This window comes from Canis lupus, chromosome 24, assembly GCF_011100685.1.
Source record: "Canis lupus familiaris isolate Mischka breed German Shepherd chromosome 24, alternate assembly UU_Cfam_GSD_1.0, whole genome shotgun sequence".
Classification (NCBI taxonomy): domain Eukaryota; kingdom Metazoa; phylum Chordata; class Mammalia; order Carnivora; family Canidae; genus Canis; species Canis lupus.
The window spans coordinates 19,452,844-19,479,169 of NC_049245.1; the positions used below are offsets into that span (position 1 = coordinate 19,452,844).

The 26,326-nt window shown below is 43.0% G+C and overlaps 1 long non-coding RNA gene across 8 annotated transcripts in view; it reads left to right on the forward strand.

Moving 5' to 3' along the window:
* The window catches only part of LOC102156297, an 85,287-nt gene that overhangs the window by 44,079 nt on the left and 14,882 nt on the right, over positions 1 to 26,326 (forward strand). For 7 of the 8 annotated variants that reach the window (XR_005377671.1, XR_005377668.1, XR_005377672.1 and 4 more), the window contains one exon: positions 19,639 to 20,995. This is a non-coding gene — a long non-coding RNA (uncharacterized LOC102156297). Of the gene's footprint in view, positions 1 to 19,638; positions 20,996 to 26,326 lie in introns of those variants that run through there. The other variant, XR_005377675.1, reaches the window with a different exon arrangement.

Here is a 26,326-nt window from a genome sequence, read left to right on the forward strand (position 1 = left end):
GAACTCACTTATTTTAAAAGCTGGGTCAGTCCTTAGAGATCAACCAGTTCATTTTCCAAATGTAGAAGTCAAAGCCCAGGGAGTGAAAGCAAGTCACCCAAAGTCAGAGTCAGAACCAGGATGATGATTCAGGTCTCATGACTCCCATCCCAGGTCTTACCACACAAGACTTGTTCTATGTCCAAGATTTGAGAGACAGGGTAATGTCGTCCAAAGAAATAATTAGACCTGAGATTTGAACTATGATTCATGGCTCTCCTTTGAGGCTCAAAGGCTCAGAAGAGAAGGAATATATAAGCAGGTGCAGGGAGGGGTCGTGGGAGCCCAGGACAGACCTGTCAGGATTACAGACCTTACATTGGTCTCTCTATTCATCGACAGGACTGGTTGTGCTTCTGCCACCATCACTCAGGACCCTGTTTACACCTTTGATGTGTTTTGACTCCAACCTGCCCTGCTGCCCTCCTGTGAATCTCTGTTCCACTCTGTCCCCAGTGATGCCTCTGTCCCCTCACCTGACCACTGTCCCTTATGCAAGGCCATAGCATGCTGTGATTAGCAGGAGTTATGGATGTATATGTGAAAGCTGTCTGTGTATATGTATGGCTCATATAAATGACACAGGAAGAGGCTGTGAGATGCCAGCCTTATGCTGTGGGGCATTTTGGGTGTATACGCACCTCTGGACAAGTTCTTAAATCTGCCTGCTTCTCTATCCGTACCGCCCCACCCCAGCACAGACTTGTCATCTCTCATCTCTAACATATAAAAGCCTTCTAATGGTCCCCCAGCCCTAACTATGCATTCTCTTTTCTGCAACAAACATGCCTTTAAAAAAAAAAAAAAAAAAGCATAGTTTACACACTGTAAAATTCCTTCTTTTTCGTGTGCAGTGTTGTGAGTTTTGATAGACACACACACACAGTCAGGGAACCATCACCTTAATCAAGATATATAGAACAGTTCTGTGACCCCCAAAAGTTTCCCTGTGCCCTATTACAGTCAAGCCCTCCCTCCCCCATCCCTCGGCAATGATTGATCTGTTTTCTATTTGTAGTTTCGGCTTTTCTAAAATAGCATACACACAGAATGAAACAGTAGGTACTCTTTTGAGTCTTCTTTCACACAGCAGAATTCTTAGGAGATTTAGTCGCTACAGGTAGTGATTTGTTTCTTTTTGCTGTTTAGTAGTGGGCATTCTGTTTATCTCTTGGCCAGTCAGTGGGCATCTGGATTGTTTCCAGGTTTTGGTGATTTCGTACAAAGCTGCTACGGACATTGGCTTCCAATGTGTGCGTGTGTGTGAACATAGTCTACCTGGCTAAATACCTAAAATGGGATTACTGGATTAGATGGTAATAAAGGTATTTTTAACTTTACATGAACCTGCCAAACTGTTTTCCAAAGTCATGGTACCATTTTACGTCCCCACCAGCAATATAGGGGAGTTCTAACTCCTCTACATCCTTACCAGCACTTGGTATGGTCTTTTTTTTTTTTTTCCAATAAGAGGGATCTTTTAAAAAATCATATTTGATCGCTTCAGGCTCCGGCTGAAAGTCCTTTATTGCTTCTTATTGCTCAAAGTTCTCAAAGTGGCCTTCAAGATTCTGAAATTTTGCCTGCTGAGTGCCTGCTCTGAGACCAACTGTTACTATTTCCTGATGCTGTCACATCAGCATGAGGCCCTCTTATACCACCATGTATTGATCGCAACTGTAGCAGATAATTAGCTGTGTAACTGGATGCTGAATATCTCTGCCCCTCATTAGAACATCTGCTCCCTGAGGGCAGGAGCACATCCGTCTTGTCACTGCTGTATCTGCAGAGCCCGCACACAGTATGTGCTTAAGAAGGGCCTCTTGGGGGCAGCCCCGGTGGCTCAGTGGTTTAGCGCTGCCTGTAGCCTGGGGTGTGATCCTGGAGACCCGGGATCAAGTCCCACATTGGGCTCCCTGCATGGAGCCTGCTTCTCCCTCTGCCTGTGTCTCTGCCTCTCTGCCTGCCTCTCTCTCTGCCTCTGAATAAATTAAAAAAAAAAAAAAAAAAAAAAAGAAGGGTCTCTTGGTAAGAGATCTCATTTCATTGTGTCAGCCACCTAAACGGAGGGATGATTATTTTTGTTTTACAGAAAGGCTCAGAGAGGTGCAGCAAATTGCCCATGTCACTCAGCTGGAACCAAGTTTGAGTGAGTCTTGGTCATTCTGAAGCCATTCCTCTTCCCCAGGTCATCTGGTCTGAAGGCCCTCTGATCTCATGTTTATAGATGGCTGGGAGGCCCTACATCCCAGGGAGGAGGAAGCCACCTGCTGAGAGTCACCCAGACACTCATATATCTGTTGGTTTTCTCTTCACTGTAAAGGTCTGCATGCTTCCAAAGCCAGTGAACCAAACTGTGGAATCAGCTGGGCTTGCCCTTTGTCTCATTTTCCTAAGGTCACCTGGGAAGATAAAATGGAGGCAAGAGGGGTTATTCAGGTTTCTCATATTCCTCATATCATTGCTCCCCACACCAGCCCTGTATTTTCACCCATTTCACAGTGGAGAGAAGGGCCCAGGCAAAGGCGAAGACAGAGGCAGAGGCCTGCCCTAAGTCACACAGTGAATGCTGCCATTTCCGTTCATCTTAGGGGATGACCAGTCAGGAATGTTTCAGGAGAAATGAAGGGATCCCATCCAGATGTCATTATGTATCAATGTCACCCAGAGGGCTTATTAAAACTCAGATTTATGGCTCTACCCTCAGAGAGCCTGATTCCATGGGTCTGGGTAGGGTCTGATAATTTGCATTTCTAACAAGTTCTCTGGTAAAGCTGGGGGAGGGGGTCGGGGGGTTGGGAGGGGGCAACCTTTGCCTTCTGGTCTGCTTATTTCTTTAGGCCAGTGGGGGTTCTCACTAACCCTAGGGTCCTAATAATAATAACAATGATAATATCCCACATTTTGTTGAGCTGCTACTACGCGCTTGATACTGTTATGACTTCACACACAATAACTCACTCAAACCCACACTATCCCCATTTTCCATGTGGGGGAAGTGAGGCACAGAGGTGTTAGGTAACTTGCTCAAGGTTTTAGCACCTATAAGAACCAGAGCTGAGCTTTGAACCCAGGCAGTCTGGTTCCAAGCCCACACCTATGAATACCACACTATAGTACTCTCCGCTCATCAGTACCTGCCCTTGCATCAAGGATGAAGGGGGCCAGGCCTACCCAAATGCACTTCAGGGCACAGGCCAGAGGCCATATTCACCATTTGGTTTTCAATCCACGCCCCCCCCCCACCCCATTTAGTTCTTGGACTACATTTAAATGGAATGCAGACCTTCCCCAGAGTCTCAACAAAGTGACAGTTGACACATCTGCTGGCATTAAGAAAGCCAGTAGCCAGCATAACGCTACTTGTTGACAACTCCTCAGCTAGACGCAATCAGCAATTACGCACTGTCAGAGGCTTATAAATAGCTTCCCCCTTGGAGGTAGTGGCTCCGGAAGGCAAAGGTGTCTTGAAGGGGATTCTGTAGCGACAAGCTAGTGATGACACACGAGGGCTTGGAGAACAAAGCTTTATACTGAACAGCGGCCAAAAATAACTCCTTTATGTTGGGAGGAAAAGCCATCGGAACTTCATGGCGGTGGAGGAAAAAAAATGCAGATGTCAACTTTCCCGAGGCTGTTATGAGTGGCTAAAAGCGACACATTTAGCTGCATAGTTCCAGAGAACATCGGAGGGAAGTATAGTGTCAGAGCTGGAGAGATTCTAAAAGATGTAGGAGCCACTCCCTTCCCATCAGGAATTTGAGACCCCGCAAGGGTCAGGTCCTGCTTAGAGTCCTACAGAGAAGCAGTTGTTTTGGCCTCTGAGGCAGTGAGTGGGCTCAGGGGGCCGCAAGGTGAGCTGCAGGTTGTCTAGGCAGAGGGATGCACACAGAAGAAGCCAATCAAAGGTGGGCTTGCAGGAGAGACTGGTTTTAGCATACTCTGTCCAACTTGCATAGTTGGGGACATTTCTTTCTGAGTTTTTTTTTTTTTGTAAGATTTTTATTTATTTATTCATGAGAGACACAGAGAGAGAGAGCCAGATACATAGGCAGAGGGAGAAGCAGGCTCCCTGTGGGGAGCCCGATGTGGGACTGTATCCCAGGACCCTGGGATCACGACCTGAGCCAAAGGCAGATGCTCAACAATTGAGCTACCCAGGTGCCCCGGGGACATTTAGAATACACACATTTTATCAGGTCATTCCCCTCTTCAAAAACTTCCAGTGGCTTCCCATTGGACAGGAAGAAGCCCAAACCCTTGTGGAATGGACAAAGTTGTACAAGCTCACACAGGGCAGTACAGCATGGTGGTGGAGACATGGACCACAGTTTCAGAGAGATGTGGGTTCAAGTCTTGGCTCTGCCACTCATTAGCTGTGTGATCTTCAGGAAGTGACTCAGTCTTTCAGATGTTCAGCTGCAAAGTGGGCAAATAGTATCAACCAAGCTCATATATTTGAGAGGCTCAGAGGCACTAATACAAGTAAAGGTGCCCAGCAGAAAGTTCGACTCATAGTAATCAGTGCTATTAAGATTACTATTAATTATTCTAGATACGACATTCGAGGCCCTCCTTGACTTGGTCCCAGCCTCCGTCTCCAGCCTCATCTCTTTTCCTGCTTCGCTCTCACATGTAGGTGGGAAGGATTTGTCATGGCTCCTCAGCATCAGGCTCTCTATTCTTTCTGCCTTGACAGCCCTTTCTTCTCCTAGCTTTGAAGACTCAGCTATGGTGTCTCCTTGCCTGGGACGTATTTCTTGACTCCTAGCTGGTGCTCTGAAGCTTCTTCTGTGAAGAAGAAGGTCAATCAGAGAGGTTAAGAACAGGAGCTTGGAGTTTTCAGCAGCCTGAGTCTGAGTCCTGATCCTGCCAACTACTCTCTGTGCAACAGGATATGTGCCTCCTAAGCTCCAGTTTCTGTAGGGGGATGACAGCAATGACCTCAGGGTTTCTGTAAGATGACCCCTCTAAAGGGCTTAGCACAGGCTCTGGCACATAGCAAGTACTCAATTATAGTACTTATTAAGTGCCATGAAGTAGTTGTTATTTTAACAAGGAGTAACTTTAAGTACCTGGCTATACTTGGTTGCTTTTTCATTCTGGCTTCACCCTGGGCTAGTGCCTAATCTGTAGGTTACATCTCTTGGGGTTTTTCGTATAAAACAGGTCTGTGTCTTTGTCCATCTATCTGCTATCCCTCCATTCCTACACCCCCCACCCTTGCCACCCCATCCATCCACCCCCCTACCATTCTTCCACCCATCCATCCACTGTACATCTATCTGGCCACCAGCTACCCCTTCTATCCACCATCCTTCTCTCTATCCTTCATCTCCCATTCACACACCATCTACCCTCTCTCCTCGATCCACCCACCATATGCCATCTACCCATCCTTCCATCCTCTCCACCCACTATGTATGCTTCAGAACCATGGAGATGTAGGCAGAAATAAGTGAAGGCAGTGGGACATCACAGAAAGATCAGGAGCTTTGGCATCAGACAGACCTGAATTCTAAGCCAGGCTAACTTCATGACATTTCTTCCCTGTGAGCATTTGGCAGGACATTTCTCAAACTGCATCTAACCAGAGTAAATGTCCTCGTTCTGAACATTTGAACATGTATATGTGTGTGTATGTTCACCTGAGCCTTTCCTGGGGCTTGATTCTCTGCGGATTCCCAGCTAGAGATGAGTTCCCATCTTATCCTGTGAAGCTCATATCAGCACCTGTACTGTGCACCTGTGTGTTGACGCCACCTTGTAACATCTTTTATAAGAGACTCATTTCTAATTGTTGGCATTATTATTTTTGCTTGCTCCTAATTTTGTCCCCCTTTCCCCACCTAGTTGAGAGGTCCTTGAGACCAGGGACAATTTTCTTAGTCCTTGCATCTGCCTCCATGTCTGATATCATGCTTCTCCCTGGAGGCTGTCCTTGATTGCTTTGTCATCCCTGGACCCCCTACAATAACAACAACAATATTAACAACAATAGTAATAGCTAATACTTACTGAGCACTTACTATGTGCCAGATTTTGCCCCTGCATTCGTTATTTCCTTTGAGCTTTACCACCATGCCACAAAGCCGAGTCACTGGCCCAGGATTACAAAGCTGCTAATTGGCAGAGCCAAGAGTGAATGCAGCAGTCTGACGCCAGAGCCCGTGTTCTTCTCCATGACACTACACCACCTCCTCTGCTATCGGAGGGATAGATATGACTATATTTGTCCCACTTGCGTCAAAGGATGGTCTGAACACAATAAAATGAAATAGCTGAAGAATGCTTTAAAAATGAAAAAAAAAAAAAAAGGAGTTAGTTCAAAGGAAAAGCATTGTCATTAAGCCTGGGGGATTTCCAGTACTTATTTCATAGTGCAGATCCCCTGACATTATCATCTGGCACCGTCTCCCCTCAATAAAGCCTCCCAAGGGAAAGGCGTTGAGAAACTAGTGGTAATTGGGAGGAAATTGCTTCTTGCAGGTCTTTTTGAGGCAACCTTCAATCTCTGCCTTGCAGATAAAGTAGGTTTCTGAGAAGTTCAGTTTTGGTGCCTCATTTGAAGGAATGACAGAGAAGTGAAAAGTAATTATCTTTTTTGGGATTTGGGTGCTAGGGAGCTGGATCTTTGTGTTATCTGTCTCCCCTTCTAGACCTGAGGATCACCTCTGTCCAGGGCTGGGCTATATCTGTTTCTGTCCTTCTGGTTCATTGTAGGTATTCCATATCGTGCTGGCAAATGACTCCTAGGGAGGAAGGACACTATCTGAGATGAGTAACCAGTATAGCTTTACCCATCTAGGGGTAAAGGGGGGAAAGGGCTTTACCCAGGACTGGGTGGGTGGCTGCCCCACGGGCGGTAGAAGAAGCAAAATTAACCCAAATCATACCACTGATGGGTTTCTTCTGAAAAGGGGGTTCTTAACCCAAAGCAGGTGGGGAAAGGGACAGGTGTCCACTGGTCAGGCATCCAAATTCATCAGTTGGGGCAAGACCTCTTTCTGCTCCAATCCCTTGCAGACAGCACAAACTGTAGCTACTCTTATCTGTCATCAGCAAGAAAATAGCAGAGCTCGTTAGCTGGGCGATGACTTTCCTGCCAAATCCAGAGAAACTCAAGACAATGGAATTATGCATCCATTAAAGAGAATGAGGCAGAGGATCGTGACAGTTAACATTTGCTATGTCAGGAACTCTGATAGGCACTTTGCAGGCATTATCTCATTTAATCTAACAGGCTCATGAGGCAGGTTCTATTATTATCACTCTTGACAGAGGAGGCACTTGGAAAAGTTGAGTCGCCTTCCCAAATGGATCGCATGGCTCAGTCTCTGGAGGACAGTCCCTTATCCTCCAGCTTTTTATTGTGAAAATTTTCAAACTTACGGAAAACTTGCAAGCCTCGTGCAATGAACACCCATATATCCTTTATGTGGTTTTACCAACTGCCAACGACTTGCCATATTTGTGCCATACTCAGGAATTACAATAATAATACTTTGACAAATGCATTCTATCCCTTCTGTATTCAGATTTATGTCCTATATTCAGATTTCTCCAGTTGGCCCCCAACTGTCCTTTATAGCTAATTTCTTTCCAATCTCGGATCCCACTACATTTGGTAGTTGCCTTCAATCTAGAACAGTTGTCAACTTTTTTTTTTAAGATATTATTTATTTTACAGAAAGAGAAAGAGAGAGATTGAGAGAGAGAGAGAGAGAACAAGCAAGGGGCATGGCAGGGAGAGAAGCAGACTCCCCAACAGGTAGGGAGCCCAATGTGGGTTCCCAGAACCCTGGGATCATGACCTGAGCTAAAGGCAGATGCTTAACCGAGTCACCCAGGCGCTCTGCTTTTTTTCTTTTTCCCTCTCATAACATTGACATTTTTGAAGAGTCTAGGAGACTATGTCACATTCTCGATTTGTTTGTTTCTTCCCAGCTAGATTCAGGATGTGCATTTTTGGCGGGAATGTCTTGCAAGTAATTGTGCGCTTGCTAGTACATCACATAAGAAGCGTGTGGTACTAGTGCATCCCTCACCAATGAGGCCAAATTTGATCTTTTGATGAAAGCAGTGGTCATCAGATTTCTCACTGGAAGAGAACCCTCCTCACTCTGTAAATAAGTACGCCGTGGGGTGATACTTGAGACTGCATGAACACCTTGCTCTTCATACAAATCAGCCTACTGCACAGAGACTTGTACATACAGACACGGGATGTGTCCACGGTACATTATTAAATTTAAAAAGCAGAATTGTGTGGGTAATTACAGCCTTCCTTTCTTTGTAAGTGATTACACCTGTGAGTAAATGCATTGGAGGGGGGTGTTGCCTGGAAAAAGATTGGTCTGGCTGGGCCATTTATATAAGGGAAACTGTGAGTACCTGTGCACCTTTTCTCATTTGCTGCTCATTTTTCCACGATGGAATCTTCCAGTTGGTCTAGGAGGACAAAGCCTGACTCTCAGAGTAGGGAGGAGGATGGGGCCTCAGCCTTCAGATTATACCTCTTACTTAACTCAGCTCTTTCCTGGCTTCTGGATTGAGACTTCCAAGGCCAGAGTCTCTTGCCTCAACCCAGAAAGACACCCTTTAATCTTTTGCCTGAGGGCTAGGGGTCCTCACGCAGAGGCCTCTAACAGCTTCTTTTTTATGGACTTCTAACACACCAGCCATTTCCTGCCCTGTCTGTACCCTATTTTAGGAGGCACATGACACCTCCCACTCCTGAGCCTTTTGGGGAATCCAGGCACAAATTAGATGGCTTGCCCGCTCTCTGCTGCTTTGTACAGGTTTCAGCTTTTTTAGCTTTGCTATGTCGGTCACCATTTGTCCATTTGCTACAGAACTTCTGTGTTTGATTGCTGTTGTCCTCTCTTTTGCTTCATCTTTGTGGCTCACTTTTTTTTATCTCTTTCCTTTCACTGTAATGGGAATTTGCAAGGGGCCATGCCTACGTGCTTCATCGGTTATGCTTAACCCCAAGTCCATACCATTCTTAGGTTTGTATGGTTTCAATTTTTAACATGAGCCCTTAGTTTGTAAAATAAACTAATATATATATATATATATATATATCATTCAGTTTAATTATATGTAATTCACATATATTTTTATATAATGTATATTACATATAAAAAATATATTTTTTATTTTCTTTTAAAAATATATGTGTATTTTAGGGGCACCTGAGTGGCTCAGTGGTTGAGTGTCTGCCTTTGGCTAAGGTCATGATCCCTGGGTCCTGGGATTGAGTCCCTCATCAGGCTCCCCACAGAGAGCCTGCTTCTTCCTCTGCCTGTGTCTCTGCCTCTCTCTGTGTGTCTCTAATGAATAAATAAATAAAATCTTAAAAAATATATACATGTGTATTTTAAAGACACCACATACAAGAGGCATTAATAGTCAGGAGCCTGCTGATTGCAAATGAGAGAAATTCACCTCAAACCGGTTTAAATACGGAGATGATTTACTGGTTCACATAACTGAGATGTCCAGGGTGAGGGCATGGGAACCCCACGGACACCAAAAACATCGTCAGGACTTTTTCTCTTTCCATCTTTGGTTTTCTGTTACAGCCTTTCTCCACTGCTCTGCATTGGCACATTTTTCCACCTGCAAAATGGGGCTGTCAGGAAGCCTGAGTGATGGAAAGGGTTGGCAATTAAGGCACTCAGCAAACAGAGAAGGTTTCTGAAATCCTAACCAGTAATAAGCATAATTGCTTTTCAGAAATCTACCCAAAGCCCCCGCCCCCAAGAACACGCACACAATGAGGCAGAGGAGGACGCTCAGCTTTGCATCAGGAGCTGCCTGAGCTGAGAAAATGAGAAGGGATCTGGTGAATGAGTCAGTTGCCAGCCCTGGTACAGGCTGATCTACCTGCCTTGAGGAGCCATGGGCCACTCAAGAGTTGCTCGGGGTTTCCTCATTCTTCAGGCTGAGCACTGGAGTAGGGGTGGGGGTGGGGTGCTGGCCAGAAAGGTCTCAAGGTCACAACTGGCTCACTTTTCATGCTGATGAGGACATGTGTCCGTGACTGATCTCTCCAGCAGTTAGGGGCTGAGCTCTGTTTTGCCGGCCGCAGGACAGGGATGTAGCCTATTGGCACAGCAGATACTGGGATAACGGGAGATGTTACACTCAGTGAGAAACACTAGAAACCGCAGGAGGCAAGAAGATGTGCTATAAGTTTAGAATGAGTAGGTGCTTCTTGTGGCGGGGTGGGGGGTGCATCCCTGAGAGTTTCTTAGCAGATGTAAGTGTGGGACCTCAGACAAATGATTGTATTTCTTTTAGCCTCAGTTTTCTTATATAGAAAACAGGGCAGCATCAGCCCCTTACCTTACAGATGTTGAAAGCTACAGCACGTTATTTTCCACTTTTTTCCTGTTCCGTGTATGGAAATAAATACCTCAATAAGCCTGTGGAGCAGTGAAGTTGGCCAGACCATGTGTGCTGTAAGCCACTTGCTTATGTCTTGCTGCTGCTGTTAGGTCTGTAAGTGAAAAGGCTGAGTAGGGAGGGCATGACACGGAGGCTTTCCCGCAGAGGGCACAGTAAAGGAACCTGTTGGCAGAAATCCCGAGGGAGGACTTCCTATTTAATTTTTTTTTTAATTTTATTTATGATAGTCACACAGAGAGAGAGAGAGAGAGAGAGAGGCAGAGGGAGAAGCAGGTTCCATGCACCGGGAGCCTGATGTGGGATTCGATCCCGGGTCTCCAGGATCACGCCCTGGGCCAAAGGCAGGCGCCAAACCACTGCGCCACCCAGGGATCCCCCGAGGGAGGACTTCCTAACTACGAAACTGAGGTCTGAGCAAAGCTCTTGGTCTACAAGCGGGGACCCCAATGGATGGGGCTACGTATGATGTCCCAGGAGGTCAGACACTGTAATGAATGGACATGGACGGTGTTGGGACAAGGCTTGCTCATTGCAGAGGCTTTAAAACTGTAGCTACTATTATTTAAATTATCACCACAAAAAGCCCTCTTGTCACTCTCTGCTGCCCCTCAAGAGATTGGAAGCTGTGGGTCTTGAGCTAGGCTACCCTCACAGGTGTTTTGTATCCTTCCTGGGAAATGCAATTAATAGAAGGAAGTGAAATTCATTGAGCCTCCTTAGCAATATGGGAACAAAAAATACAAATGAAAACCACAAAACAATATTTTGTCTATTTGGCAAAGATTTTGTTTTTAAGGTTTTAGTATCCAGCATGGGTCTGAGTGGGGAGAAATCAACAGTCTTAAATCATGTAGGTGGGAGTAGACATTGCTACTACTTTTCATGAAGTCAATATGACCCCCCCCCCAAAAAAAAAGGCATCAAGAGCATTAAAAACATGCATGTCCTTTGACATAGCAATTCCACGTCCAGATACAATATTTAGTGGATACTTGCAAAGATTTAATTAAAAGGTATGCTAGACTGATGGTTGCAGTGCAAAATGTAAAATAATGTTCAGCACCAGATTCTTAAATAAAGGTGCATCTGCTCATAGGGCTAAGCAGCCATTCTAAATGATGTTTTTAGAAGTGTGGTCATTGGTGTGAATATAAAGTTAATTGGAGGAAACCAGGGAAAAAACTGCAGGTGTTGTATGATCCCTGGAATGGATGTGAGCTTTTCATCTCCCCAGAATGTTCAGGGCAGGCCATGTCATGACAGGCTGCCCTGGACTCCTGAGTCAAGCTGAGCCACTGAAGGCCATCCCTAGGATGATGCTAAATCCCTCAGAAGAGAAACAACTATCCTTCTATAGGCCTAAGGCCTGCCAAGAGTTGTGGTATCCCCTTTTGCCATCATGTGGGAGAATCTGCCTGAGATGAAATCAAACAACAGAAAGTAGAACAAGGAGATGTGGGAAGACAGATTCAGATGACATTCATTGAGCTCCTGGATCCACTTGCTCCTGAAGTCAGACCCCTGGGATTTTCAACTCTATGAGTCAATGCATCTCTTTTATTGCTTACATTGGTTTGAACTGGATTTCTTTCCATTTAAAGAGTCTTGGCTAAAATAAGCCCTGTTTTTTGAAAACCAGTAACAAGAAAGTACTCCATAAAAAAGAAGTATTCATAAAGGTAGACACCAAGATGTTATTGTGATTTTCTTTGAGTACCCAAGGCTATGTTGTTGCTTATTATTTTCTTTTTGTTTGAATATGTAGTAAATTTAAAACATGCCCTCCCCCCAAAAAAACCTCCTCCAAGCCCAAATATGTCCACAAATTCTTTGATACCTCTGCCAACAGAATATGGGGTCTCTGTTCTCTCCCACTGAATCTGGAGGACCTGAGTGACTGAATGCCCTCTAGAGTGTGGTGGAAATTATGCTCTGTGACTTACAATGCTAAGTCATAAAATGCCATGAAGCTTTGGTCCAGTTTTTCTGGTACACAAGCCTTGGAGCCTGGAGCTTCCACATAAGAAGTCTGAGGCAGCCTTGCTAGGAGGAAGCCCAGGCCATATGGACAGTCCCTGTGTATGTGTTCTTGCTGACAGCCCCAGCTGACGTCCCAGCAAATACCCAGCATCTATGACCAAACATTTAAATTCAGATACTTCTAGATCATTTCTCCCCCCACCAATAAAGTCAGTCCCAGACTTTGGTCTTCCCAGTTGATGGTCCATGCTGGTGCAAATATGCCATGGCTACTGTGTCCTTTCCAAATTGTTGACCCACAGAATGTGGGAGCATAATAAAGTTATTTTAAGCTGCTAAATTCTGGAATGGTTTGTTACACAAAAATAGATAGTTGAAACATAGATATTTTCTGATTATTCTGCAACAAACAAGACTTGTTTAATATTTAAGGATTTGAAAAGAAAAACTAATAGGAAATATTACTCTTAAAAGTTGCATACATAAAAACAAACAAAAAAACACAGCACCATCTAGGAACAGAAATTGGTCTCCCCCCTCAAAGAAAGAAAGAAAGAAAGAGAAAGTTGGTCTCCCACCTGCCTGTTTCTCTAGGTCAAGGTGACAGATATCATTTGTCTTTATAGTCTACTGCTTGCTGGATGAGGGGGTGGGGGCAGCATGAATGAGTTAATGTCCTAGAGTCTTTGTGACCCCTGATATCCTAAATTTGAATTCTTAGAAGCAGCTGTCTTATCAAAAAGGTTAAAGCAATTTCAGCCTAATTGCAAATGTCGACAAATCCTCGAAAAATAATCTAACAGCATGTAGCATATGCATTAGGATGCTTATGTTTGAAAGTAAAGATAAAATGTAACTCAGGGGCACCTGGCTGACTCAGTCAGTAGAGCATGTGACTCTTGATCTGGGGGTTGTGAATTCAAGCCCCACCTTTGGGGCAGATATTACTTTAAAACAAACAAACAAACAAGGAACTTAATGTGGTTTAAATGAGAGAGAGAGAGACAGACACAGAGAGAGACAGAGAGGCAGAGAGAGACAGAATTTATTGAGTAACTAAAAAGCTGAGGGGGTGGGATACCTGGGTGGTTCAGTGGTTGAGCATCTGCCTTTGGCTCAGGCCGTGATCCCGGTGTCCTGGGATCAAGTCTTGCGTCAGGCTCCCCTCTCTGCAGGCTTCTCCCTCTGCCTATGTTTCTGCCTCTCTCTCTCTCTCTCTCTGTGTCTCTCATGAATGAACGAATAAATAAAATCTTAAAAAAAATAAAAAGCTGAGGGATAGACAAATTTCAGGGGAGGCTTATTCCAGCAGCAATGTGACCCAGGTCAATTTCTTTTTGTGTATTTCTCTCCTTTGCTGCCTCGCAGGAGGGGGCGGTGGTGGTGTGCTAATTCTTATTAAGCAATGGGACCTCCCCTTATGGCCACAAAATTGATGTTAGCAGCATAGGAGCTATATGCTTTCTGGCTCTGGTCATAGCTATGCATTTTCCTGTTGGTGGAAAAAAGAAGTGTTGAATCTGAGTCTAGTTGGTCCCACGGGTCTAGCTTTGATCATGTACTTATCCTTAAATCCATCGCCGTGTGTGGTGGTGGGTGGGTGTGGGGAGTGATAGAACATCCTGATTGGATTAAACGAAAATTTACTCAAGGGATTAAGGGTTGATCAGTCCTACCTAAACTCTATGGGTGGCATATTCCAGTTCTTTTTTTTTTTTTGAAACTTGGAACTTTTATTTATATTCCAGTTCTAATGAAGAAAGGGGAAAGGAAAAGTATGGAGTGAGACACATGTCTCTGTAGCAAGAGGCACATTAATCTTTATGTCCTTGTCCCAGTAGCCCTACTTCTGGGGAAATGTTCTAAAATACTAGAAAAGGCTTATTTATGGAGATGCTCACTGTTATTTACAAGAGTAAAATTCTAGAAGCATCCTCAATGTCCAATTCACCCATTTATTTCAGTTATTAAGGTCTTTTACAATGGGGTAGACATTTGTACTAGACTCTGGGGACACATGCAAGTAATAAGACACAATCTGGATGTGACACTCAAGGTTCAGAGGGGAAAATAAAGTAAATGTGCAGTTTTACTAGGGCAGTAAGTATGAATACAGTAGATGCACAACGCTGTGGAAACCCAGAGGAAACACACCCAACTTGGGTTTTGAGAATGATGATAGGAGGGCTTCCTGCAGGAAGAAAGACCTAAAGGACCAGTGAGAGTTGCCACACAAGGGGAGTGGAAATGATGTAGGGACGGTGGGGGGAAAGAGGGGAAACATTTGAAAACTACCAATGCCTAGGTCCTACCCCCAAAAGATTTGTTTTCTGTTAGTCTGGGGTAGGGCCTCGGCATAGTTTGCCTTAGGGGAGTCCTGTCAGTGTTTAAAATAAACAGCTGGATAAACTGTATGGGGTGGATAGGATATGAGATCTCAAGACCATTGCTTAACTATGGAGAGGTGATTGCTCTAATGTGGGAACTGAGGCAAGGAGAGGCATCTATTCTGGTTCTGAAATAAATTAGGAATGGTGATGGCGTAGGGTGCTATTCAAGTGTTCCCCCCTCTCCTGCTTCTTTCCCTCCCTGTTCCTTCCCTCTCTCCCTTCTCATTCCCTCTCCCCCCTCCCCCCTCCTCCCTTCTCCCTTCCTCTCTCCCTTCTTCTCTCCCTCCCTTCTCCCTCCCTCCCTTCTTCTCTCCTTACAGAGTACCTAGCAGGGTCAGGCTGTTCCCAGCCAGCACAAAGCCCTTCCAGACACCTTCCTGTGGACGTGCCTCTGGATTTGTTGAACACTTTCTGTGGTTGGACAGCTTGTGGAGTCCACAGGGTGACAGGGTGGGAGGATGCATGTGGGGTTTGCCGAGATATCAGAGACAGTGGCTCCCAATAAAATCAACCGAGGGCACAGCCCCATGGAAGTCACAGGAACTGGGGGTGGGGGGGTGTACTTCTGGTTCCATGGGCTGTGGAGTGGAAGGTTCCAAGCTCTTTGAGGAAGCAGTGGGGTAGGATACCAGTTGAGCTGGGATAGAGGGTCTGGCATCTTTGGGAGCTGCATGTCATTCATTTGACTGTCTGGTGCCAGAGAGAGAGGTGAGTGACAGGACAGGAGAGGGTACCGGTCGTCAGGTAGGCCTATTAGAGTACTTGGACTTCATCCTCAGGGCAAGAAGGAGCCAATGCCTATATCTGATCGGAGAGTCTCATGATCAGATCTGCCCCCCAGGAGATCCCAGCGCTGCTGTGTGGAGAACACCCCACCCGTGGCAGACCTGGCCTCTGTCTTGGAGCTTTGCCGCTCACAAGTGAGGAAGTGGTTTCACCTCTCTGAGCATCAGTGTCCTCATCTATAAAGCAAAGATGAAAATGTTTACCTGCTTTGGGTTGTCGGGAGGATACATACAATGTAATAAGGTGAATAAAGCCAGAGAGCACCATGCTTAAGAGGACTGACGACCAGGGAGCCAGATTACCTGCTTTAAATCCTGGCTCTGTTGTTACCAGCTGTCTGACCTTGGAAAGTCTCCTGACCTCTCTCTGTTTCAGTTTTCCCATCCACAGAATGGAGATACGATCATTCATCCTTCCTAGGATTGTTAGGAAGATTAATATTATTATAATATTAAAACAATGATCCGTTATAGAATGAATAAGTCCCGGAAATGAAAGACACAGCATAAGGAATATAGCAGATGCTACTGAAATAGCGACATATCCACTGGGACAGGGGGTCGCTGTAGTTGTGATGAGCATCGCGTCATATATAAACTTGTTGAGTCACTATGTTGTACACCCGAAACTAATGGGACATTGTGTGTCAGCTGTACTCACAAAACCAAACCAAAAAACAAAACAGTGACCAGAGAAGTGTTTGCTAGTAAAGTAGCTGAAAGGGCACAGGAGGGGCCCAAAGCCGAATGGCAGGTAAGGTGTGTCAGAGCCCGATCTGAGTTAAAGCCTCTCCCTGTACAGTGCCTTTCCAGTTAGACTGTTCATCTCCCCACTATTGTTATGAATCTTTTCTCTAATATGCGAGGAGAGCACAGACCCGAACCACAAACACCACATAACACTGCTCCTAGGAAACACCTGGCGCTTAGCAATGATTAGTGATCAGAGAAGCAATGTCCCCTCTGCCATGCAGTGTTGAGTGGGAGGATCAGCACAGTTAAGAAAAGGGTGTGCGAAGGGGGCTGAAGAAATCCTGGGGTGGGTCTGTGCCCCCCCGGATCTGCGTTTGTATTCTGAGTTTGAGACTTGGCCCTGCCGGTTAATAGAAGTGTGACCTTGAGCAAGTCACTTAATGTCTCTGTATCCCACTTTCCTCATCTGAAAACTGGAGGGAATGTAACAGTATCTCCTCTAGGGGCGCTTTGTAAGAAACACTTGAGCTAGCATATGTACCCGGCACATGCTAAACGCTGAAAAAGCTTTTAAAAGCTACGACGATGATGGAAACGGTGATGGGGGTTCTTGAGTGTTTACTCTGTGCCTGCCTTTACCTTCATTGTCTTATTCCAGACCCACACAGACTCCAGAAGGCAGGATTTATATCTGTCTTTTTCCAGAGAGGTGAGAACTTGGGCTCAGAGACTTGACACACCTTGCCAAGGTCACACAGCAAGTATAAGGTCAGGCTGGGATTTGAATCTCCATCTGTTTGATTACAAGAGTCTAAACCTTCAACCACCCACCATCCTTTCTCCTGTCAGTCAGCAGCACCCCCAGACTTCAATGGGGGTGAAAAGCATATCCTATTATTTTCATACCCTCCACCACTCTACTCCACACCCAAGGGCTCGTCCCAGAGTGGGCGCCAGGAAGTGTTTGCTGAGTGAATTGATGATCTCCCACACCTCGCAGCCTTCCATCTCTACATCCTTGAACCAGCAGCCTCTACTGGAACACAAGAGGAAGAGTGACGAAAAAAAAAAATCTTGGTCCCCAAGGATACAATTAATCAGAATGCTTCAGTTGCGTACATACCTCTGTCTGTATAAATATGTGTATTTGTATCTATATAAATAGTAGCACTCACAAAGGTTGCTGGCTCAGTGATGTGGTTGAATGGGAGACTGACAGCATGATTCATGGCTCAGGTCAAATTTAACTCTAACCTGTTGTGCAAGACAGATTTACTCTGAGAACCCTTTCTGCTGCATAATTGCCATGGGCCCACCTTCTCCCCAGGGAGAGGATATTTCCAAACCAGCCCACACAGATTCTTCTGCTGGAGTCCTTGGCTACTTTCCCAGCAGTGTGGGCCCAGGTGAGATCCAACCAGGCAGTCGTTGTTGGCAAAGGTAGAAGAAGCAATCAAAAGCCACAGCCTGAGACATCCTGCCAGGAACCTGGAAGGTGAGATGGAGACCCCTCTGGGATAGGTGGTCTAGGAAAAGCTTCTCATCTAGCCAGGCCAGCCAGCTGTCCTGTTCGTACAGCTGTCCTGTCTGTTATTTACCTAGAGCATCCATCCAAATGTGTCCCTCCAGCCATTGGTTAATTCATTCATTAACAAATCCATCCATGCATCATATTCTCCCATCCATCAGAGCCTATCCCTCCAAGCTTCGAATGTGTGTGCAGCATCTGCTATGTGCCAGACACAGTGCTGAACACTGGGAATATAGTAAACAAGTCAGATATTTTGCCCTCACCGAGCTTATGTTCTAGCACAAGTTCAGAAAATAAGCAGATAATCATGCCTGTGTTTTTTTAGTTATGGGCTCCAGGAAGTAAATGTAGAAAAGGGGTAGGTGGTATTTAGGGATCCAATCCCGTGGACAGACGTTGACTTAGTCTTGGGGTCAGAGAAGGCTTCTGAGAATTGATGGGTGAGAAAGAGCCATCCATCTATCTGAGAGCTGAATGGAACTTTCAGGGCGGAGAGGACTTCTGAGTGAGCATGGAGGAAAGGCAATGGAGTGCATTAAGGACGTTACAATGACAAACGACTGGTGGGGGAGGTGTTGGGAGGCTTGATCTGGAGGCTCTGGAAGGATTTGGTGACTGAAAACGTTCCAGTTTCCCTGTGGTTCCATTTTCTCTGAAGAAGTGGGAGTTTCACAGCTTTGTTTAACAGGAAGGTAGGAAACCATGGTGGAAAAGCACAGAGCTAACCTGAGCAATTGGCTCTACGGTTCTACAGGTGTAGGACCTTGTGAGGCAAGCTCTTTAACCTGAACCTCAGCTCAGAACCTCAGGGGCACCTGGGTGGCTCAGTCGGTTGAACGTCTGACTCTTAATTTTGGCTCAGGTCATGACCTCAGGGTCATGAGATTGAGCCCTAAGTAGGGCTCTGCACTCACTGTGGAGCCTGCTTGGGATTCTCTCTCTCTCTCTCTCTCTCTCCTTCTGCTCTTCCGCTGCCTCTAAAATAAATAAATAAGAATTTCTCTGAGCCTCCGATTTTTCACCTATAAATAATAATAATAATTCTGCTGGTCTTTCTTCCTTTGTTTAATATTTAAAGAGCCCCTCTTATGTCCCAGGTGCTTTTATGGACACTGGTAATATTCCAATGACCAAAACAGACTAAAGCACTGTGTTGTTATAAAGATTAAATGAGATAATGCAAATGAAACATTAGATACCATGCCTGGCCCGTTGCCTATGACTATTAGATGGTGGCTGTTTTAACTAGTATTTTAAAAAGTCAATCAAGGAACACATTCCTAATATGGCTCAGTATACTGCCACCCCCCCCCCCATGGAGGTAGCCGGTAGCATGTTCCCCTGCAGTCCTAGCACCCCCACTCACCTGTTCTACCAATTCAGAAACCGGAGAGGCATCTTGCATTCCTCTCTCCTCCTCATACCTGACAGCCAGTCGTCACCAAGTTCTGCTCTTCCTGTTTTCTAAATATCTCATATGTACCCACTCATCTCCAGCCCCCTTCATTGACATAGCTTGGGGCTCTTAATGTCACACTTGTCTGACAGACATTGTTAATTAATTACTTACCTGAAATGTACATTCTCGTCGTCTTCTTCTACACTGAAAACATCATTGTTTGTGTCTGTAATATCTGTGTATCTCAGGTTACTCACATTCCCAGCCTCTCTTGCATTTAGGAGTGACAGTTGTGACGAAGAGGGAAACAAAAATCTCGTGGAGGTAAAAAGGATACGGCATGGAGCCTTGTCTTATACCTGTTCTGAATTTTTCTTTCTTTAAACATGCATGTGATGTCTGGAGCTGTGGCAGCTATCTTGGAGCTGTGAAGTAATAAGCTGGAACGGAAGGACCCCACCATCACCACCAACAACAAAAAGATCCTGGATCTTTGGTAAAATAGCTAACTGCTGACCTCTAAATTTTGTGTGGAAAGAAGAGGAAACCCCTCCTTTGTGTAAGCCGCTGTCATTTGGGGTTTCTGTTATTGGGTATAAATGGATTCCTACATGGTCTGCATGTTGTGTTATCAGCTTCCCAACTTGCCAGCTTGCCTCCCCTGGGGCGAGCCCCCCAATTCATTCCCTGCGTAGCAGCCACAGGTATGTTTTGAGGCATACAAGTCAGTTCCCTTCAGTGCTGAAAACTTTGCAAAGGTTTCTCATCATCTACAATAGTCCCTGGGCATGGTGTTATTTTCTGGCTAAATAAGGGTTTTCAAGCATCTCAGCACCTTGATGAGTTTTTTCTGATGAATATTGAGATATTAATCTCTCACTCAACTCATATGACACTGCTGTTATTGCAATAGCATTTCAAATAGAGTATTAAATTTAACTTTACCTGACTTTAAAGAAAAAGAAGAAACGGAAGTAAAATTGAAGTGCTTGATGATTTTCAAATAGTTTTTCTTCACACAAGGGTTATTATATCTTAATAGATCTCTCTAAGGAAATTATTAAGGAGACATGAAAACTGAGTACAATGTGGGATTGGATCGGATTCTGGACCAGGAAAAGGACATGATTGGGAAAACTGGCAATATTTTAATAAGATCTGTAGTTCTGTTGATAGTATTATATCAGTGTTGATTTCATGGTTTCAATGACTGTATAGGGCATATAAAAGGTTAACATTAGGGGAAACCGGTGAAGGGCATATTGAGTCCTCTGCATTATTTTTTCAAATTCTCCGTAATTCTAAAATTACTTCAAAATAAAAAGTTTTTTTAAAAAACCACTTTAAGGAAAAAATTTATAAAACACAAAAGAGTAGAGTAAGTTTTTTATTGAATTACAATTGACATACCAGATGAGTAGTTTCTAATTATGTTCTGATTCAAGAGAATATGGAGCACTCCCTGGTGTGAAATGTGATGGCATGAGCACTTCTAGAATTCCTTTCATTTTCTCTTCCTAAACTTCCAAATTTTTGTTAATTATTTTTATGTTGTCAAGATTTTAGATCATTGACTTGTTTGTGGGCTTCCTCATTGCTACTGGAGCTGTTTAATCCTAATTATGTATTTAACTAATTCTGCACTCACCACTCTGTTTCCTGAATTCTTTACTTTGGTTTATTTCTTTATTGGATTTCATAAATGAATACTTTAAAAAAAATGTCTCTGACTCTTAAAGATAGAGAACTGAGGGTTGATGGAGTGAGGGGGGGAGGGATGGGGTAGATGGGAGAGGGGTAGTAAGGAGGGCAATTGTGATGAGTACTGGGTGTGGTATGTGATGAGTCACTGAATATTTCTGAAACCAATATTGCACTGTACATGAACTACTGAGAATTTAAATAAAAATTTGAAGAAAAACCCCACACAATGTGTCTTTGCTCCTAGGTTCACGTGTACTTGAAAATGTGTATGTGCTGCCATTTCATTTATACAAATGAAAACTTGACTGGGTATAAAATTATGGGATTTTGGTTTGGAACTTGTAGACATTGCTCTACTGTTTTTCTGTCATTGGTGTTTAAAGCAATTTATATACAGTGCCGTTGACTTTTCGGTATATACTGTTTTATGAAGTTTAATGCGTGTAATGTTGATATAACCATAACCGGAATCAGAATGCAAAACAGTTCTGTTATCCTTCAAAATTTCCTTATGCTGCCCCTTTTTGACAACTCTTGCCCCATCCACTGACTTCTGACAACCAGAGATCTATTCTTTGTCCTTATCATTTTGGCCTATAGATGTCATATAGTGGCATTATGTAATATGTAACCTTTTAAAAATTTTATTTATTTATTTATTTATTTATTTGAGAGAGAGTGAGCGTGAAGGAGGGAGGAACAGAGGGAGAGGGAGAGAATCCTCAAGCAGACTCCATGCTGAGCAAGGGAGGGACTTGATCCCAGGACCCTAAGGTCTGAAGCTGAAGACCTGAGCTGAAATCAAGAGTTGGAAGCTCAATCGACTGAACCATCCAGGTGCCCCACAATATGTGATCTTTTGATGCTGACTTCTTTCATTCAGCTTAATGCTTCGGAGTTGCATCCATATTGTTATATGCATCAATACTTTGTTTTTATTATTTCTTACAATGTATTTAGTATTACATTATGCTGATGGTACACACTTCATTTATCCCTTGTTGAAGGACAGAGTGGCTATACCATTCTCCTTCCCCCAACAGTGGATGAGAGTTCTAGTTGCTCTGAATCTTTATCAGCACTTAATATAGTTAGATGGTTCCCTCCCCCCTTAGTTGTAGCCATCCTATTTGGTGTATAATGATGATGGTTTAATTTGCATTTACATAAACAAATGATGGTTGAGTATCTATTTGTGGCTTATGTACCTCTCATATATCTTCTCTGGTAACATGGCTATTGAAATACTTGACCCATTTTTGGTCTTATTACTGCTGAATTTGGAGCATTCTTTATATATTCTGAATAAAAGTCCCTTACAGACTATGTGATTTGGAAATATTTTCTCTCCATATATAGCTTGTTTTTTCATTCTCTTAGCAGAAAAAAGTTTTCAATTTTCATGAAGTCCAATTTATCAATAATTTTAATGGACTATGTTTTTGGTGTCATATCTGTGAACTCTGTCTAACTAAAGGTCATGGAGAGTGCTTCGATCTTTTCTTTTAAGTGTTTTATGTTTTATCTGTGATATTGTTGTGTTAATTTTTGTATAAGGTGTGAGAATATAAGTTGAGGTTCATTTTTTTTGCACATGAATGTCTGTTCCACCATCATTTGTCAAAAAGACTGTCTTTCTTCTATTGAATTGCTTTCACAACTTTGTTGAAAAACAATGGACTGTGTTTATGTGGGTCCGTGTCTGTACTCTCTATTTTGTTCCATTGATCTATGTGTCTGTCCTTTGTTTAATACCTCACCTCAATGTCTTTGTTACTGTGGCTTTACAATAGATGTTAAAATTGGTTAGTGTGAGCCCTCCAACATTGTTCTTTTCATCAAAGTCGTTTTGGCTGTTCTAGTTCTTTTGCATCCCCATATAAATTTTAGAATTATATTCTAAATTCTATATTTAGAATTATATCTACCGAAAAGTTCCTGCTTCAGTTAGTTTAGGGATAATGGGTATCTTAACTGTTGCCTCTCAATCAGTGAGCATGGTGTGTCTTTTCATTTAACTTCAGTATTTTCATCAGCATTTGGGAATTTTCAGCATACAGATCCCATACATGTTTTGTTAAATTTATACTTACATATTTTACTTTTTGAGGACTTATTATAGATGGTACTGTTTTTAAAACTTCAGTTCCTAATTGTTCACTGATAGTATATATAGATACAATTAATAATCGTATTTACAAAAAACAATTTACACTCTGACCTTCTATTTTATGAACTTGCTAAACACCCTTGTTAGTTCTGGAAGTTTTTTCTTTTTGTTGATTGTTTGGAATTTTCTGTATAGACAATCATAGTATTTATGAATACAGTTCTTTTTTTTTCAATCTGCATGGCTTTTATTTTTTTTACTTGCCTTTCTGCAGTGACCAGGACTTATAGTACAATGTTGAGTCAGTAGTGAGAGTGAGCATCCTTGCCTTGTTCCCAGTCTTAGGGAAAGCATTTAACCTTTCACCATTATGTGTGATGTTAACTGTCAGTATTTTGTAGAGGCCCTTGATCAGGTTAGGGAGAATTCCCCTCTAATCTTAGTGTGCTCAGAGCCTTAAAAAAATCACAAATGGGGGGATCCCTGGGTGGCGCAGCAGTTTAGCGCCTGCCTTTGGCCCAGGGCGTGATCCTGGAGACCCGGAATCGGGTCCCGCGTCGGGCTCCCCGTGCATGGAGCCTGCTTCTCCCTCTGCCTGTGTCTCTGCCTCTCTCTCTGTGTGTCTCTCATGAATAAATAAATAAAATCTAAAAAAAAAAAATCACAAATGGATATTGAGTGCAGTTTAAGTGCTTTTTCTGCATTAGATAATATGATCATGTGGTTTTCTTCTTTACCGTGTTAATGTGATGGGTTACATTGATATTCAAACATTGACCCAGACTGCACTCCCCAGATAACCCTCACTTGGTAAAGATATATTATGTGTACATGTGTATGTACATACGTTATACACAGACACACACACATTGCATGTATGTGTACATATATGTGTGTGTATACTTTGCTAATACTTTTTGAAACCATGTACTTGTGTGTATATATACACGTGTGTGTGTGTGTGTGTGTGTGTGTATGTGCGTGTGTAGTTTGCTAATATTTTGTTGAAACCATAGGGGCCTGGAGTTATATTGTTCAGAATATTTTAAACTACTTATTTGATTTCTTAGACATGGGAATATTAAGGTCATCTATTTCTTCTTGGGTGAGATTTGGTAGTTTGCTGCTTTCAAGAAATCAGTCCATTTCAACTAAGTTGTCAAATTTAAGTGGGTAGAGTTGTTCATAGTTTTTTTTTCTTTATTATCCACTTACGTCTATGGAGTCTATAGTGATAGTCTCTATTTCATTCTGGATACTGATAATTCACATCTTCTCTCTTTTTGTTAGTCTGGCTAGAGATTTATCTATTTTATTGACAGTTTCACAGTAGCAGTTTTGGTTTGATCAATTTTCTCTATTATTACTTGTTTTCATATCATCGATTTCTGATCTTTATCATTGTATCTATCTTTTTTATTTCCTTCCTTCTGATTGTTTCTGGTGTATTTTGTTCCTTCTTTTCCTCATTTCATAAGGTGGAATCTTAGATGGTGGATTTTATACCTATATGACACCTGCCCACATACATGCATTTAATGATCTACATTTCCCCCTACACACTGCTTTAGCTATATCCTACACATGTGGAGAGGTATTTTCATTTTCCATTATTTCAAACTGTTCTAATTTCCCTTGATACTTCTTGTTTGATGCATGGATTATTTAAAAGTGGTTTTTTGTTTGCTTGTTTTTTAATTTTCTAAGTATTGGGGGGCTTTTCTAGGTCACTTTTTAAAAAATATTTTATTTATTTATTCATAGAGACAGATTGAGAGGCAGAGGGAGAAGCAGGCTCCATGCAGGGAGCCTGATGTGGGACTCGATCCCAGGACTCCAGGATCACACCCCAGGCTGCAGGCGGCGCCAAACTGCTACGCCACCGGGGCTGCCCTTCTAGGTCACTTTTTCTTGTGAATTTCTGATTTAAGTCTGTTATCTGCAGGGGTATTTTTTGGATGTTTTCAAATTTTCAATCTTGTGAAGGCTTATTTCGTGACCCAGAAGATGGTCTATTTTGGTGACTGTTCTTTGGACATTTGAAAAGAATATGTATTCTGCTGTTCTTAAATGAAGTATTCTGCAAATGTAGAATCAATTCAGTTCCTTGATGAGGAACCAACTGTTGTTGGTTCTTCTCTATCCTGCTGACTCTCTCTGTGCTTGTCCTGTCAGTTACTGACAGAGTAATAGTCACATCTCCAAATATAATTATGGATGTGTTCATTTCTCCTTTCCAGCTCAGTAGTTTTTACTGATTTTGAAACTCTGTTGTTAGATACAGGCACTTAAGAATATGGGACACCTGGGTGGCTCAGCGGTTGAGCACCTGCCTTCGGCTCAGGGTGTCATCCTGCGGTCTCAGGATCGAGTCCCACATCAGGCTTCCTACCTGGAGCCTGCTTCTCCCTCTGCCTACATCTCTGCTTCTCTCTTCTGTGTCTCTCATGAATGAATAAATAAAATCTTAAAAAAAAAAAAAGAATATTATGTCTTGGGGTGCCTGGGTGACTCAGCTAGTTAAGTGTCCAACTCTTGATTTTGGTTCAGGTCATGATTTCTCAGGGTCGTGAGATTGAGCCCCACAATGGACTCCTCGCTGAGGGTGGAGCCTGATTACAATTCTCTCTCTCTCTCAATCTCTCTCTCTCTCTCTCTCTCCCTCTACCCCTCCCCCACACATGCAGGCTCTCCCCCTCTCTCTCAAAAATGAAGGTTGTACCTTTTTTGTGAAATGACCCTTGTATCATTATTTAGTGGTACTTCTCTCTTCTATGAGGCATACTTTGATAATAATAGAGCCACCCCAGTTTTCTTTTTCTTAGTATTTGCATGATACATTCTTTTTCATACTTTTACTTCTAACCTACCTACATCATGAATTTAAGATGGAATTCTTGCATGCAGCTTATAATTGAGTCTTTTTTAACTTCAAATCTGATCATCTCTGTCTTTTAATTGTATGTTTATACCATTTTCATTTGGTGTAATTATTGAGAAGTTTGAATTTAGGTCTCCTATTTTATTTTACTTTTTTCATTTTTGACTTCTGTTTTTTCTTTGCTTTGTTTTCCTTTTCTGACTTCTTTTGGATTTTTTGAAAATTTTTTTAGTATTCCATTTTTCTCTTTTTATTTACTATATCTCTTTGTATGCAGTTTTTAGTGGTTGCTGTATTATAATATATATGCTTGATGTAGGGAATACAATATATATACTTGACTTTTAATAGTTTACTAGAATCAAGAGGATGTGGTAATTAATTTAATATGAGGATAG